Raw genomic sequence first — 18,980 nt, forward strand, 5'->3', positions numbered from 1 at the left:
TACCTTTTCTGTCTTCAATTCTGACCTCACTCGTCTACCCCCTACACACACAAACACACACACACACACACACACACACACACACACCACAGACTGTTTCTCTTTTTCATGTACAAACTATGCTTTCCTATCTTTGAAATATGTATGGATTATAGTAAATAGACTATGTTGGAATCATGCCTACTGATAATTAGAAACAATAAAAAAAAGTAAAATGTTTACACAAGGATAGTTGAAAATCTTTATTTGTATCCTGTAATATTTTATCATGTGTATTCATATAGTTTGGAGTTGAGTTTATTGAAGATACTTAGCTTGGCTTCCTTTCGCATCTGCTCCTGAGTACATTCTATGTAAACTTGCACACATTTAAACATGAAATTTCTTGTAAGACTTTTTGAACTTCTGGCTACTCCTCTTTTTCTTGCCAGTCCGTATCCATCTGCCAAGCAGAAATTACAAGTAGATGAGATTTTTGGCAAAGTGTAAACCTTTGAATTAGGAATATTTTCATATATAGGGTTAACTTTGTACTGTTACTTTTTCATTTTAATTAAAAGTAAGTCATACTTTGCCCTCTTCCTTCTTGGGTTGTGTTTTATGGTTGGTATGATTGACATGGCAACTTGAAATCTTATCTCCTTTTGGCCACTTTTCAGAAAGAAGAAAAAAAAATAAAAAGAAACATGTAAAAGAAAAGAAGTAAAAAATTTTGTTAAAAAAAAAAAAAACGTTAAGAGTAATACACAGAAACTTTTCTTGATCTGAGCCACTACCCATCTTCCATATGGAGAGTTGCTTTTGTGGAAGGGTGAACATAATTTAAGTGTGTTCAGTCTAACTGAGATAAGTCAGGGTGACTTACATATTCCAAAATAAATATATCAATTAAAATATATAAAATGTATGTAGAAATGGAAACATGTTTAATCCTCTCATTGCTAGGTGTCTTCCCACATGTATATGTGTGGTTTAGCATAGTTGGTATTGTTTTTCTTTTCAGCTGAGAACGAAAAGAGTTAAATTTGTTAGTTATCTAAATCATACTTTGAAAACGTAGCTAGATATAGCAGGGCTTTTCAAAAATGTATTAATTCACCAGAAACAGCCAGACTCTCAACATAAAATAAGATAATGAAAATGACCATTCTTTTCAAAACTAGAGCTAAGTCTTTTGCTTCAGAAAAAAGTCTTCGTCATAGAAAAGCTCCTTCTTAATATTAGCTGAGCAAAATAACTAGTGACGCTGGATAAAAGCAAGATACAGATGGGGTATACAAAAGGGGATGCCAGAAATGTTCTTGCACTTCTGCACAGCAAAGAAACATCAACAAAATAAAAAAGCATCCTACTGAATAGTAGAAAATATTTGCAAACATCTATCTGATAAGGTATTCGCAATATATCAATAACTCATACAACTCAATAGCAAAAACACAATCTGATTAAAAAATGGATAGAGGACTAAATAAGACATTTTCCTGAAGAAGACATACCAATAGCCACTGGACACATGAAAAGATGGTCAACATTACTAATCATCAGGGAAATGCAAATAGAAACCACAATCAGATGCCACCTTACACCTGTTAGAATGGCCAGGATCAAAAAGATACAGAATAACAGGTGTTGGCAAGGCTGTCTAGAAGAAGAAACCTTTGTGCATTGTTGGTGGGAATGTAAATGGGTACAGCTACTATGAAAATCAGTATGGAGGTTCCTCAAAAATCTAAAAATAGAACAACCATATAATCCAGCAATTTCACTTCTGAAATGAAAACACTAACTCAAAAAGATATGCACCCTCATGTTCATTGCAGCATTATGTATAATAGCCAAGGTATGAAAACAATCTGTGTCCATTGATGGATGAATAAAGAAGATGTGGTGTGTGTGTGTGTGTGTGTGTGTGTGTGTGTGCAAAATGGACTTACTTAGACATAGAAAATAATGAAATCTGCCCATTTGTGACATCATGGATGAATCTTGAGGGCATTATGCTAAATGAAGTAAGTCAGACAAAGAAAGACAAATACTATATGTTGTCACTTATATGTGAAATCTTAAAAAAAAAAAAGTTGAAAACAACCTAAGTTCATAGATACAGAGAACAGATTGGTGGCTGCCAGAGACAGGGGCATGGGGGGGGTGGGCAAAATGGGTAATGGTAGTCAAAAGGTGCCAACTTTCTGTATTGAAATGAATAAGTCATGGGGATGTAATATATATCATGGTAACTGTAGTTAATAATTCTGTACTACCTATTTGAAAGTTGCTGAGAAAATAGATCTTAAAAGTTCTCATCAGAACAAAATACAATTTTATAACTATGTGTGGTGACAGATTTAACACAGCTTATCGTGGTGATCATTTTGCAATATATACAAATATCGAATCATGTTATATACTGAAAGTAATGTAATTTTATATGTTAGTTATACCTCAATAAAATTTTTAGAAGAGAAATGTCTTTGCAAAATTTCATCAATTCTAAGATGTCCATTTCTTTCACATAAAACTATGTAAAATTAAAAAAGAATGCCATAGTTGGCAAATATTTTTTTCTTTTATCCTAGCAAATGGAAGTATGTCTTACAATAGATTGTATCTTAGATTCTATGAAATACAGTATTACTAAATTTAGATTGGCAAAAAATTTAAATTCCCTAAAGTTATTACAAATGGGAACCAGAATGATGTCCAGAAACTAGAAAGTCAGACTTGTTACTGATTCTTAAAACATTTTGCACCACCATTTTATCTTTAAAAGAATGTGTATAAATGTGTATCTACTTTTCCAATTCATTTTTTCTCTTCATTATTTATACTGCTACTAATATTTCGGTATATTTCCCTCCATTTTTTATCTTGCTTTGTTTTCACAAAATTGAAGTTAAACTTTGTATCCTGTAACTTCTGGTTACTTGAAAATGTGGTTTTACCACAGTAGATATACTCAAATCTTAACAGAACTGATACCAGACTGTAAAACTTGTTTTTTTGGCCTGTTTTATCATCAATATATTGTGAATATCTTTCAACGTAACCAAATGTTTTAAGTTAGTTAAAATATGGCTGTGTGGTAATACTGTCAGCACCTATTTTTTAGAGATTATGAACATAGAGTCTGGAAATGGGTTACTTGGGGTGGAAAAAAAAAAAAAAAAGAAAATGTGGTTTTAGTGACTGCGTGGTTTTATCCTATAGATATTCTATATTTTTTTTCACTATTTTACTTATTGTTGGACACTCAGATGATTTCTAATATCTCACCATTTCAACTTGGACGTGGTCCTTCCTCCTAATTCTAGTCTATACATTTGCCTTGAATTCTGATGCTTTCTATTATGTTTCTATACTACTAGGCTGCTTGCCATCAAGTTCTTTGCTTTCATTATTTCATCTCTAAAACGGGAACAAAAATAACTTATACTTCAATTAAAATATTAAATGTGGTAATGTATAATTATGAGTAAAAAAAGGGAGGGTTCCAAATCACTTTTAAAATCTCTATCAGAGGTCTTTTTTTCCTCTAGGTTTTGCATAAGGAATATATTCTGGTGCTTCTCTTAAGGCAGGCAATAAAACTAATGAAGATCTTTAAATTGACATTAATTTTAAAAATAAAATATAAATATTCTAAAATAAAATATAAAAATGAAGGAAGCCAGAACTTTTATACACATATATGACAAACTAAGCTGCATATTGCACAACTGAATGGACTTTCACTTAAGAAAACCAGTGTAGAATGGGGCACCTTGGTGGCTCAGTCGGTTGGGCATCTGACTTTGACTCAGGTTTTGATTTCTTGGGTCATGGGTTTGAGCCCTGTGTCTGGCTTTGGGCTGACAGCTCAGAGCCTGGAGCCTGCTTCAGATTCTGTCTCCCTCTCTCTGCCCCTCCCCCACTCATATTCTGTCTGTCTCTTTCTCTCTCTCTCTCTCAAATAAACAAACATTAAAAAAATTGAAAACAAGCAAACAAACAAAAAAAGAAAACCAATGTAGAAAATGAGAATAATATAATCAGGAGTGGGGAGAGAGGATACACTTATGTCTTCTGAATAAGCTTTGTGCTTTGAGCTTTCCAGGGTCAAGACCAACAAGTCTTTGACCAGCTATGTAGCCTTCAGTATCACCTGAGGGAGAAACTCTATTTCGCCTCTAAATTGTTTCATGTTGCTTCACACATACCTCACAGTGTTTCTTCATACCTCGATATGTTATGATTAGTTCTGGATATTTCTTATCTCTCCTAGTAACTCATAGCAACTGGGGTCTTTGCCATTTTGTCTCATGCTCTGGTCAGGCCTTGTAGGAGTGAACATCCAGGAATTGCTTATTGTATGAATTCTGAAGATTAGAAGCAAGCCACAATGAACAATTTTGTTGTGTGTCTATAAGCGAAATACACAGTTAAACATATATATGGATCTGTGCGTATATATACGTCCAGAGTCTGATGCGGGGCTCGAACACACGAACTCGTGAGATCATGACCTGAGCCCAAACTGAGAGTTGGACACTTAACCGACTGAGCCACCCAGGCGCCCCAGTCCTAATAATTATTAATCACCGTATTTTCTCCCCTGGTGATGGAAAAATTTGAACAAAAAAGCAGGGGCTTTTATTTGAACAATAAATCACCCAAAAAACATTTGAAGCAGTAACAATCATTAGGTTTAATATGTGGAATTTAAAAAAGTAAAGGTGATTGTTTTGTCATTCTGTTTTATCCCTACATTTAGCATAATATAATAGTATAAATATACTAATGGATGAAAACTTACCCAGAATTCTAATCATTGGATTAACATGTGACAAAGTGACTCTGAGATTCCAGGAAAATTTGCAGAATGCCTAATTATTTGATTGCCACTTTAAGGAAAGATCCAAAGCTACTAGAATCACATGTCAAACTGGAAAGACCAGTTGGTTCTAGGGAGAATTTGCTTTCTCTGGTGCAGCTTTCTGAAATCTGAAGCATCGTAAATCCTTATTTTCTCCTTTTTATAAAAGGTAATCCTTTCCCATTACAAACATTGAAATCAAGAAATAAGCTTGTGACATGATTTGGAATGGGAGAGGTGGGGGCAGGTGAAAGTGGGGATGACAGGTGTAGGAGAGGAAAAGTTTTCTCTTTTTTCCTTCCAGGTGCTTTGGCTACCCTAATAATTAAATTGACATAGGACATACTAACATAGGGGATAAACAAATTTAATTTTGTATGAGAGCTCATAAAAATATGAGACTCAAAGAAGCAACCAAAGCAGGCAGCTTTTGTACCTTTTAGACAAAGAAACAATAAATTTGTGAAACATTGACATGATAAAGAAGTTTGGGCTCAGGGGTAGTAAATTAGTGAGGAAGTAACAAGGTTTGTTCATTCAGCCTTCTGGACTCTGAATTCCCTCTCTCTGGTGATAAGGATGTCTCTTTACCTCCTAGTACAGGGAGGATACCTTTCATAAGGGAGATTTATTTCCTGCTTTCGGGAGGACAAAAGAGGATCAGGGTGTCTTTCTTGCACTGGCTATTCCTTAAATAAATTTTATTTTTTTTTTAATTTTTTTTTTTCAACGTTTATTTATTTTTGGGACAGAGAGAGACAGAGCATGAATGGGGGAGGGGCAAAGAGAGAGGGAGACACAGAATCGGAAACAGGCTCCAGGCTCTGAGCCATCAGCCCAGAGCCTGACGTGGGGCTCGAATTCACGGGCCGCGAGATCGTGACCTGGCTGAAGTCGGACGCTTAACCGACTGCGCCACCCAGGCGCCCCAATAAATTTTATTTAAAATAATCAATATGCCAAGTGACATACTTTGGGGTAGCCTGCCCAGAACCTAATCAGAAACAAACTTGCTATCACCTCTCAATCTCCTCGTATGATCTAGGGAAATAACCTCAGGAAGATGTGTTACCAGAATTGCTCCTTTATTTTGAGAGAGTCTTGACATACTGAGGAAACAGGCTTGTTGTTGCCACAGAGGACAAATAGGATAAAGCAACTCACTGGAAATATATCAAGTAACTACTAATGAGTCTATTTTTTCTTTGTCAAAAAAAAAAATTCTAGCTGAGTCTTTTTTTCTTAACTGAATGTTTATGGTATCAAATGGCTACAAAAGACAGTCCTTTGGCTATATTTTCAAATAAATCCCTTGCTTCTGAAAACAAACTTGTGGGTTTAATTCACTGACCAGCTAATTTTTATTTTTTTCCTCAATTCATGTGAAAGAAAGAATGCTGTTCCAAAGAGTAGCTCTGCTGATCTTTTTGCAGATTATTTATATCATTAAAGAATACCATGAATTTAATTTGGGCCTATATCTTATTAGGGAAGTTTGAAGGATTTAAAAACAAGAAGTACTTTCTTCTTATGTAAGGAGCCCATTCATTTAGAAATGCTTTATTTCTTTCACAGCCTACTTACTGCAAGGTAATAACTTTATTTTATTGAAAGGGGATATGCTTTCTTCTTCCTCAGCTTCTATAAACCCACGTGATGTTATTAAGTTTCATTAGTTATTCATCTATGAATAGAAAATCATCAGTTGCATAGCAGAAAAAGGAATGTAACATATATAGATGCTAGATAGATACATAGATATGCCTACTGGTGTTGGATAGTTTTGGCAATGAACAATACAAGGGCTTTGCTTTGGGGCATACTTGATGGGCCATTCTTGTTAAAGAAGGTAAAATTATCTGCCTTTTCTGAACAAACTCCCTACAGTTATTTGGCAATATAAAAATGTTAGTTGAAAATCCAAGTAGACTTGGTTTCATTCCATATTATTCAATGTCCCGTGACCATTAGCTTATGTTTTTTTCAGTCTTTGCTTTGTTTACTTTTCTTGCCACTATTTTAATCTAATTAGTAAAGAGCTGAATAAAAACAAAACAGTACATTATATACATGCTTCTATATTTATATATCCATCCATGTCTCTCTTTCAGCCCCCCTTTCTGTCTTTTGTAAAAGTTATATGTCTTTCAAATAAAGTTTATAGTTCAAAAGTAGGGCAAGCATATTTATATTCTAACTTTTAGAATATGAATAGATATTTAAAACTTTAGGTACTATCATCCTCATTTTATGAGTAGAGAAACTTAGTCACAAAACCAGACAATTTTTATTAACGACTGATTCTGTGTAAAATGTAATAGTTCTTAAAAATATAGAGGTGTTTTGGGGGATAAAATAAGTATAAAAAATGGGTTAGTAAACAGAATGTTTAATTTGATAGGCAACTCTATAGATGCAAACACTTTCAAATTCCATTTGACTTTCCATTATCTTTCAGGGACCGAGAGATGTAATACAGATGATTTGGCAATAATATCACAGGGAGAGGACCTTTGTACTCCGTTCCTTTGGGATTTTCTTCCTGTTTTAAATAACTGGAAATTAGGATATACATTTTTCACTATTAGTAGTATATTTGAGGCATGCACAAGCAGCTATGTAGGCTAGGTGAAATCAATGACCAAAGAGAAATTTATTTCTGTTTTCAAGCCAGGCTATTACATGTAGGTATTTAAGTGTAGTGTGATCACCTTTTCTTATATTTCACACAAGTATTACACAACATAAAAAAATGCATGTTACATATTTTTAAAAAACATTTTTCTTTTAATGTTTATTTTATTTTTGAGAGAGAGAGACAGAGCATGAGCATGGGAGGGGCAGAATCTGAAGCAGGCTCCAGGCTCTGAGCCGTCAGCACAGAGCCCGACGCGGGGCTCAAACTCATGAACCGCGAGATCATGACCTGAGCCGAAGTCGGATGCTTAACCGACTGAGCCACCCAGGTGCCCCCATGGTACATATTAATAATTACTTAAATGACCTTAAAATATCTCATGATACTTGAGTGATTGTGCATCAACTGTAAACATAAATTCCCCAGAAAAGTTACCTAAGTAATTTTTATTTCCCTTATCAAATATCATTCTGCCTTTTCCACTGTACCTGGAATTGTATTCTCTTTTTACATTGCAGAGACTGAAGCAATGTTTATTAATTTTATTATTTTCCTGTATTTAGTTTCTCTTTGGATTAAATGTAGTATCTTTTTTTTAAAATTTTTTTTCAACGTTTTTATTTTATTTTTGGAACAGAGAGAGACAGAGCATGAACGGGGGAGGGGCAGAGAGAGAGGGAGACGCAGAATCGGAAACAGGCTCCAGGCTCTGAGCCATCAGCCCAGAGCCTGACGCGGGGCTCGAACTCCCGGACCGCGAGATGGTGAACTGGCTGAAGTCGGATGCTTAACCGACTGCGCCACCCAGGCGCCCCTAAATGTAGTATCTTTTCCACTTCTATGTCATGGTTTGCTCAGTGGTATTTTTCCCAGGTTATTATTTATCCCATGAAGTCCACACAGATTTTGTTCTTGATACTTATTTATTTCATCATTTTGATTTTGCCATATATGGTGTCCAACTCAGCCTATCAAACAATGTAGCGCATTATTGGATGCAGGAGTCATTAGCTAAGGTGACCCCACATGGAGGTACATCACTTCATACGGTGAAATGATCATGAGGGGTGGGGGAAGCAAGAAATGTGCCCAACGAGGAGAATAGTTTATGTAAAAAAAAAAAATCCTAGTCACAGATAAATGTCTGATAGCCAAATGGAAATTTTTAAAAAGGAAAGAGGCAGGGAGTGGGGAGGGGAGTAAGATAGCCCAGATGTGAACTCTTTGTGCCTATGGGGAATCAAATTATTTTTTTCAGTCTCATTGTTTCATGGAAATTTACAGATGAAAGGATTTCTAAATCATGAGTTGTTACCTGTACTCTCATATTAAAGTCTTTGCAAATATGAAATAGCCTACATGAGAAAGTATAGTTCCAGTGAAACAGAACAGTTATTAATAAGTCAAGTATTGAGAATACACTTGCAATTTATTTGAGTGCTGGGTTCTGTGGATGCTTTAGAAGTATTAAAAATGATTCATTTTTTCTCCAATAGCTTGTGGTCAAGTTAAGGAAAGGGAAAACTAAAGCATGTAAATAGTAACTAATACATGTGATACAATCAAATCCTAAGTACAGACATAACCTTCTAGGGAGATCTAGAGAAGATTTAATTCACTGTAATTTACAGAGACCTACCTCATTTTAAAAAGAATTTAAGTTGGGTTTAAAGGTGAATAGAATTTAGGCAAAATAGAAAGTGAGAGGTCGAGAAAGAAGGGCATTTCTTGAAAGGGGTCTATGGAAGCCAAGGCACAGAGAAAGTACCAAAGACTGAGAAGTTAGGAAACCTGAAACAGAAGGTGCAAGACGGTTTTACTTTGGACCTGATTCTACCTCTTCCCTCTCCTCTTCTCAGTCTTCCCTTTCTTGTTTTTTCTTTCCACAAATATTTGTTGAACTATGTCAGATGACAATGACAATACAATTTAGTAACAAATCTTATGTCCTCTGTTCAAGGAAAGACAAGGAGCACAGTGGAACACAAGCAGTGGAATGGTTTTCTGGGGACTTTGGTTGGTTAACCGTGAGTTTTATAGAGCATTAGAAGAGGCAATGCAGAAACAGGGCCTGATTGGCTAGGAAGTTGAGGATTTCTTTCTAAGCAGGTTCTGTTATTTAGGGAAAGGTAACCTAGCTAAAGCTGGGTTGGATGATTGTGACTGGTATATGATAGGATTCCTGGACAGTTATTTCCCAAAAGTGCAGTCTGACTTAAGTTTAGATTTGTCACCTGGGCTGTGCCACTGGGGTGGGTAGCCTCCATTTTGTTGATCCACATATCCTTTGTCAACTTTAATGTGTATCTGTTTTTTTTCACTCTAAGCAGGAATTCAATTCATTAGATCTTTCATACTCTTTTGGTGCACAAAGAATAATTACGTACAGAAATACTAATGTGAATGTCTGTTCCAAGAGCTTCCATTAAGAAAGTTACATTTGGGGCGCCTGGGTGGCGCAGTCGGTTGAGCGTCCGACTTCAGCCAGGTCACGATCTCGCGGTCCGTGAGTTCGAGCCCCGCGTCGGGCTCTGGGCTGATGGCTCGGAGCCTGGAGCCTGTTTCCGATTCTGTGTCTCCCTCTCTCTCTGCCCCTCCCCCCTTCATGCTCTGTCTCTCTCTGTCCCAAAAATAAAATAAAAATGTTGAAAAAAAAAAAGAAAGTTACATTTGTGTGTTAGATTTTATGAAAAAAAACAAAACAAAAACAAAAACACAGTATCTCAACATAAGGGAACTAATGCTCCAGCTGACATTCGTGCTATCAGGTTTTATTTAATTTTGATATCAATGTTGCCAAACTTGTTTATAATTAAAGGTAAATGAAGTACTAAATTTAAGCACTATAATCAAATGATAATTATTTTGGGTATATAATTATAATTAAATTTATAATTCAATAATGTTTATAATTAAAGGTAAATGAAGTACTAAATTGAAGTACTGTAATCAAATTTCACATGAGAAATTTGGAATTTCACCATTTAAATTATTTGTTAAATTATCTAAAAGGGCTCCACTAAAGGGAGAAAGGTTAATTGGAATTTAAATTATTGGGGAAATATAATTAAAAACAAACTTCTTCCAACTCAGAAATCTTCTCCACAAAGGTAGTAGAGGAAAAACAAAAACAAAAACAAAAACAAAAACACACAAAAAAACAAAACACCGCCTTTTGTTCAATAAACACTAAATGAGAATGTGATGCACATTGAAGGCAATCCAGTAAGAAGAGATTGCAAAGACCAAAAGAAATTTCAGTCTTTTTTATAATCAAGCAGATAAAACCCATTATCTACATGCTTTCAAGAGAAACAATAACTAATCCTTCTGTAAGAGCACTAAATTTACCTGGTAATTGGGGTGACCATCTGTGTTAGCTAATTGGCTTTCTCTAGAGGAGAAACACACTTCTCCTAACCTTTATGATAGCAAGTAGTTTTACAGTTTGGAGCAAGGAGCCCACTGAAGTTAGGCTCCTCATCTCCCACAGGAAGATATAAAGAGAGAGAGAAGCTACCTCCTTTCATGTTTGCATAAAAAAAAAAAAAAAAAAGGCTCCTAGGCCCTTGAAGAAACATTCCTGAGTGTAAGAGGGGCCAAAGGCTTAATTAGCCATTATAAAGACTTATATGCATTTGAAAAGGAGAATGAAAAAAATTCTAAAAGATAAAGGCAGAGGGTGAAGTCTCTTATTTTTAATGGGCAGAATTAAGCCTCTTATTTTTCATTTGTGTTTGCCCTTCCAATGAATAAAATCACTTTCTTTAAAAAAGTAGGCAATGGATCGTTTGGGTCCTCCAAATATACTGCTAATATATTCTAAAACAAAGGGAAAAAATAGGCTTTAAAGTGGAAAGATTTAGGTAAAATCATCACTTCTTCCTCAGTCATTGTAACGCCATTGCTGGGTAAATTAGTGGGGCCGTACTGCTCAGATTTGGCCTTTGTCTGGGAAGGCTCAGGCTCTGCAGAGGGCGGAGTGGACAATATAAAAATAACTTAAACTACTCCTTTAAGTGTGTTCAAAGCTTTCTGGTGCATTTAACTTAAACTTTCTGAACTGGTGGACCTCTGGTACTCATTCAAATGCTAATGTTTGGCCTTCTGCTTTTTTAAAGAAATGCAAGCTGGAGGTCACGTGACCCTAATTACTGCAATTATGAGCTTTCTGGGAGTAATCACTCTGGTTGCACCCAGATGAGCATCTGCTGATGATAAATAGATCTGGAGATTACTAAGACCAGGCTTCCTTATAAGACATCCAGTTATTAATTTCTTCATATATGTATACATATACAGAGCAAAAACCCATATACTCTAATGAGAGCATTCTTTTTCCGTACAAGTTATTTTTTTTCCTTAAAATTCTTCAGATTTAATTGGAACAGTTGAAAATGCGTATTTGTGTATGTGCATATATTAGCATTCTAAAGGAAGACATGGAAAAGCTCTAATAATGACTAATAATGACTAATAATGAAGCAGCACCCTTCCCCTACATACATTTTAGTTTCCTGTGCAGAGTAAAGAATGTTACAAGGGCTTAATCTTTTCAGCAGAAGTATCATTTGATATCATTTTATTCTGTTCTGTTTTATTAATTTGGGGATGAAGACCTAACTTCTAATCATAAGGGAATGTATCTGAGGGGAAATTCTCCAGACAACATAAGGCTTCTAGGAGTCATCCTTTAACAAGGAAAATTACTTTCCCATGTGAGTAAGGCCATTTACTTCTCAAGAGGTTATCATTTCATAGGATAATTTTTAGTGGACTCAGTTTTAGATTTCATTGTATATTATTGGATTATTTTTACCCTGGCCCATATCACACAACAACATTTGAGCAAAACTGTTTATGCTGAATTAATGCCTTATTGAAATAATGTTGATAGACAACAGATTAAAGATCGTGTGTGGCGTCCTTGTTTGAGAATCCCTCATTTTGCCAACTTGCCTCTAAAGTCAGGGTTAGAACTTATACTTTGCTATTTTAGTGTTCAGGCAAGCTTACTTCCAGGCTGTGTAAATGTACATTTTACAAATAGTAAATTTCTGGTTCATTAAAGAAAAGCTTTTGTGAGCACCATGACGTGCCAAGAAGTGTGCCGGAAGGTGTAGGGGAGGAAAACTAAATTTCCCTTTACCCTTCTGGGTTCTCAGCTGAGACAACCCTGTAATGGAAGAGAGATTAACAGGAGAAAAACAAATTTAATTTCATTTCATTCATGCATGGGCCCCAAAGATATGAGATCCAAAGAAGTGATGAAAGAAGGCAGCTTTTATACCTTTTAGACAAAGAAACCATAAATTTGTGAAGAGTTGACAAGACAAAGAAGTTTAGGCTTGGGTAGCAAATTAATGAAGTAGCAAGATTTGTTTATATAGGCTTTTTGGCCCTGAAATCCCTATCGATGGTGAGAAGGAGGCCTTCCGCCCTCCAAGTTCAGGGAGGGTACCCTTCACAGAGGAAATTCATGTCCTGCTTTCATGAGGACAGAGAAGAATCAAATTGTCCTTCTTACTTCAGCTGTTTCTTAAGTGTCTTTAATTTCAAAGCAATCAGTATGCCAAGTGGCACCTTTTGGGGTGACCGGTCCTGAACCCCATCAAAGGGAACGTGACAGGCACTGTCTTGCTTTCTAATATTCAGGACTTAGGTGGAACAGCCTTTGAAATACAAACACGTCTTCTACAGAACATTTGTGTGGCGTATCTACATGTGATACAGAGTTTGCTAAATGATTTGTCTTCATTTATCAACAAGTTAAAAATGCATCTATTGATGGCTTTTAAAAGCCTTTTTGTGGCAGCACCTGTCAAGTTTCCCTCCTACCCCCTTTTTTTGTCATCACTAGGAAACGACACAATTTATTCTTAAAGAATAAAGGATGTCTGATTGGATCATAACCCTTTCCTCCTACCTTCATCTGTCTGTCTTTGTTCTTCTGCCTTGCTTCTTGTAAACTCTTTAATCTTCTTTAACAACAAAAAAAGCTACTTCATTTGTAAGGATTGAGATCCCTCTTTTCTAACTTCTCAGAGAAAGAACAGTAAAGAGACTTGGCCATATTCAAATTCTGTCAGCTGGGACTCTGTGCCTTTCAAAGACGACATTAGAAGCACATTCATGTTCCATCTAAACTGATACTCCAGGAAATTGGGATCTTGAGATCAATAGTTAAAGCTTTACATATAAAATTCTATAGCATATTATAAAGGAGAAGCTTCACACACTAATTTGCCAAATTGAATAATTATTGTGTCATAAGTATAAGAGCCCCCCATTCCTTTCGCTGAAATGATAGATTAAATATTTGATAATATAGTTCAGTTGTTCAGCATTATGACTTCTTATAAGTAAAAGCGTAAATCACACACACAAAATTTTTGGCAGATAGATGTTCAGAGATTTGGTTGAGAATAGGTTGTCTTCATAAATATAATTCAAATGAGGGGAGTTTGTCCACTCACTTTTAGAGATGTAGCAGAACCTGTGGTGAACTTCTCCTGACACTAGAGATCCAACCAGACAGCTCTTGCCAGCGTCATTCCGGTCATTTCTGCCACAAATGGCAGTGCTCCTTTTATTTCACCAGTTGGATCTCCTCTACGATAGGAGAGAAAAAAAAAAAAAAAAGGAGTAACATAGACATCAAGAGCTAATCAGAGCAGAAAGGCATGGCCGTGAACGAAGAAGACAGAAGTCAGGAGCGTTATGCACATGGCCAGAGCAAAAATGATGTCATTTGCCACAAAATAGCATTTTGAACCCTGAAGGCAGAGAAAGAAAAGTGAGTTGGCAGAAGTCTTACAGGTTTAGATGAATGATACTAAATCATGTCATTGAAGTAGGTTGACAAATCTTCAAGACTGAGGAAAATAGTGCCTTATAGCATGTTTCAAGAAATGTTTGTGACAAATACTTTTCAAAATAACTTGAAAGGGCTGTGAATGTATTTTATGATTTGGAGTCACTGATTGAGGGTTTAAATCAGTATATAAAATACATTTCAGGGCACTTGGGTGGCTCCGTTGGTTAAGCATCCTACTCTTGATTTCGGCTCAGGTCATGATCTCACCATTCGGGAGTTGGAGCCCTGTGCTAAGCTCTGTGCTGAGTGCGGAGCCTGCCTGGGATTTTCTCTTTCTCCCTCTCTCTGCCCCTCCCCAGCTCATTCTCTCTCTCTCTCTCTCTCAAAATAAATAAATAAAATTTAAAAACATAAAATAAGTTTCAAAATTATTAATAGGTATAAAAAGCTTGCAGTTGTGGGTCTCTCCTAATGAGAGAGGCATGGAATCCTGGAAATTGTTATTAGAAGAGTCGTCAATTAGGGTCTTTCTGAAAGCTCTTACTTAGAAGTTCTTTGTCTGTTCACCTTTGGCCAAATTTTAAATCTATCTCATTAAGGGAAAGTAATAGTTGATGCTACCCCCTCAGAAATAAGTGTCCCACTCAGACATATTATAATTTATGGACAGGAAACACAAACCAATAAACCATAGACATCAACTCAAGGCAGCCCACAATCATAGGTGACATAAGAGTAGTCGAGTAGTCGTGACTCTAATGAATTTAGAGTTGTCTTTTCCTGTTTATCTATGGATACCTCAGTCTGGTTTTTAGATATGACATATTGCATGCTTATGGAAAGGCTGGTAAGATACAAATTAAATTCTGATATTTGTATTCACCTGAAATTAGTTCCAGTAAATAGTTCCTCAGCCTCATCTTTTGCTACTTCCTCTCCCTTTATTTTCCATTTTTCTGTTGAAATGCGTGGTCACGTATCAGTTTCATAGAGAAGCCTTCCCTCCACTGGGCTAGATGTTTTGGCTATGCATTCCTGTAACACCTCGACTTTCACCTGTCATTACACTTCACTTTTTTTGCATTGCTTAATCAACCTTCATTTTTCTTAGTAATTAGATTCTAAGTTCCTTGAAGGCAGAGACCATGCATGCCTTGTCATTGCCCTCTTTCTGTAACCTGCCTGATAGAGTTTTTGTAGCTATTAAGTGTTGATTACACTCACTGTCATTGCTGTTGTTGGGTTGCTGGTTGTTATTCCCAGTGCCTTGTGTGCCTCTCTCAAACTACTGTCTTGAGCAGTGGTATCCCTTTCTAACCACTCCGTTTGGGCTGCCCTGTGCCTGGGCCTTCTGCATTTTGGAGGCTGGGCCTCCTTTCTGCTCCTCCTGACCTGCAGAAGTCCCTTCTTCTTCCCCAGTGGAGGCCCCTGTCATACTCAGCTGTCAATCAAACTGCAATATTTTCGCCCTTAAGGAGTTTGGCAAATAAAAAGAAATCCCTTCATACTGCATGAGAGGAATCAGCAGACCTGTTCAGCTCCATTTGACTTTTTATTCATTTATTTATTTTTTTGCTAGGTGGTCTGTATCGAGGATGGAAGTGCCCTACATTTGCGGAACTGTTGCCTACAAATTCAGTGTTAAGCACTTAGCGCCGTTTATAGCTTAAGCGTAACTTTATAAAACTCTATTTTGAAAAGCTATGACTAACTATGGAAATACATAAAAAGAAAGTTAACGGAAATGAAAAGTCCCCTTTAAATCTGTTTGACAAGGCTTCTCTCATTTAGAAAAACAAAAACTATGTTGCTTGCCTCACTGATGAGTTGTGCCAGTGTTATTTCTCCCATTTGCTAAAGATTCAAAATTTAGTTGGGCTTATTAAAACAGTTTAATGTATCAAAAGCCTACATAACGTGGTGTGAGTAAATGTTATTTCACAGCTTATTTTAGTATCTAGAATGGTTGGCATGGAAACCTTGAGAAGGCATTTTAGATGCTTGATACATAAAGATTTTCATTTTGAAAATCCTGGTTATCTTATTTATTCCTACTCAGAATCAATTTTCATGTTTATTTCCATCCAGTTTTAGAAATATGATTTTTTTCCACGGACAGAAACAGCTTCTTTAATGAAAATTTTTTAAAAGAAATACATATTTTATTAGAGACTAATAAGGAGAAGGTAGGCAGGGTCAGAGGGATAACTTTCAAGAATTAAGAGATTTAATTTGTTGGATATACATATGGGCTGTGGAATCATATAGAAATGGGTTCAAATGCTGGTTCCAGCACTTACTAGCTATATGACAATTGCTATATTAAAAGTCTTAAAAAATTGAGATTAAAAGTTGATATGGTAGTTATAAAAAAATAAATGAGGTAATGTATGTAATGTACTTAGCAGAGTATCTTGCATGAAATACACATTCATCAACTTTCATACTTAAATTTGTAAAATACAAGAAGAGCAGGCAAAAGAAAAATTCCACAAAATACTTTGATTCAAAAACCTTTCCATTAGCCATTCTTTTTCCAATCATTGTCTTTTGCCTGAATATTATGACATAGTGGTTATAAAATGTCTCAAGACCTTCACTAATTTATATGTGCATAAACTTCTGTGGTTTAAAACAAGGTGTAAAAAAAGTTCCATGTCAACCATTTTTTAAATTCATTACCTGTTGTGTTGTTCTGTTACTGACTGGAGCTCTCTTACCCCATGATAGTGACCCTCAATGTCCCTTGGGATCCGGAAACCTGGGTTTGATTCCTGCCTCTTCTGCTAAGCACCTGCGTGATTTTGAATAAAAACATTTTAACTCTCAGGACCTGGGTTTTCTTGTATATAAACTACATGGAGATAAGCCATGTGGTTTCTGATGTATAGATATTCCGGGTTTTTAATACTATGATTGTTGTCAACCTGGGTGTCAGGATAAAGTCTGAACTTCTGGGCACCCATTTTTTTCTTGACACCACATACTAAATTCAAGTATGATATTGGACGTTATATAAAGATTATTTTACTCCCTTTATAGTCCTGAAACTGCCATCCCTGCAGTGCCCAAAGGCTGTCAAACTTTAAAAAAATAACTTTAAGTAAATAAGCAACTAATTTTTTTAAACTTAGAATCACAGAATATTTGGCAAGTTTGATAACCCTGGTTTTCCAAAAACTCCTAGCAAGTAAATGACAATTATTTCTAAATCTATTTTTAAAAACACAGAGATCAATTTTCCATATCCATATTTAGAATTGGCATTTCTTAGGCTTAAAACAGTTAAAAAACAATCAGTGTATTTTATACCAAAATAGCCAAGTGATATGGGGAAGTTATAAGAGAATGACCCAAAGGAGCAACTTTCTCAGGTTATAAAATTTGCCAGTGTGTGGACGACTGTTAATTCATGGAAGGTTCATCTGTAGGCAGTGACTGTTGTTGAGCTGAGGAAAGTTCTGCCAGAGCAAGTCCATTCCTGAATGGACTGCCCCTTGGAGTAATTTGAGTTAGGGACAAAGGTAACTATGCCTTTGGAAAGGGTATCAGAGCATAATTATATAGACCTTACTCCTCAAAAGCTTCAACCTTTGTAACTAAAGTTTTTACTAGGCTATCAGAAGAATCTCAAGATTAACTTGGAAAATTCCACTAAATCAAAACTCTGTTGTCCTTTCAAGATACATTCACATGGAGTTCTGTATACTTCAAGACCGCATATGTAGCTTTGTCCAAACTTGGTTCATACATTAATTTACAATTTCTTTTTTTTCCCCTTCCCAAAGAAAGTCTGGGAAAAAAAAAATCTTCACTATAGTAACTGATTAGTTCCATTTCCTGCAATATTTCTTTTCTTGTGGTTGCTGGTTTCTAGCCAATTCTATTTTTGCATTTATTTTCTCCATTACATTTTTTTTTTCTGAGTAGAAGAATTTTTGTGTTTTTCATTTTGTCAAAATGGAATTCTTCCCACGTCATGCCATGATTTTGATATTTTCAAAGTTTAAAAAGCAGTACAGAAGAGATGTCCACATAATTAAACATGCCGTGGGCTTTGAAAGCCAGTCTGATAATTCAGAACGTATCCTTAACCATCAGTGGATTGGGAGTGCCCGATCACTGTTTTCCTATGTCATATGCTCTTGAGTATAGCAGTCAGCTTGAGGCAGCTGTGGTCTAAAAGAGGAAACTACAAGTATAGGAAGTGACCTGATGAGAATGCAAAAAACCAAGAGATTAAATAATAATAATATACAAAGGACAAACAGCATATTTCATTGAATGTATGAAAATTCTGAAAGTGGAGGGAAATGCAATTCAAAGAATATGCAGATAAGTGTCTACATATGAGCACATGGAGATATACAATGGAGTGAGTGAGACTTTTCTCAGTCTTTTGGTTTTCTGGGATCTTTCTGGTTTATTTTGGGGGTGGTGGTGGTGGGAGTATGTGTTTAGAGCACTCTAGATTTATTTGAGTAAGTTACTGAGTATTTACAGTTCAGATGTAAGCATTTATAAAATTAGGCTAGGACTCTGCCTGGGAGCAAATCCTTCTGTCCTTCTGCCTCTATGTTATATGTTGAAAAGTAAGAAGTTGCTGCAGAATTTATCTCCTAATTGAACTCTCTGTGCTAGATCCTTGAAGAAGCATTGGCTGATTTCTGCCA

The 18,980-nt window shown here is 35.9% G+C and overlaps 1 protein-coding gene across 1 annotated transcript in view; it reads left to right on the forward strand.

Annotated features, from left to right (window-relative positions):
* MAP2 (microtubule associated protein 2) overlaps nucleotides 1-18,980 on the forward strand; it is a 284,797-nt gene that overhangs the window by 70,140 nt on the left and 195,677 nt on the right. The gene's annotated exons all lie outside the window — the stretch shown is intronic.

This window comes from Prionailurus bengalensis, chromosome C1 (genome assembly GCF_016509475.1).
Source record: "Prionailurus bengalensis isolate Pbe53 chromosome C1, Fcat_Pben_1.1_paternal_pri, whole genome shotgun sequence".
Taxonomy (NCBI): domain Eukaryota; kingdom Metazoa; phylum Chordata; class Mammalia; order Carnivora; family Felidae; genus Prionailurus; species Prionailurus bengalensis.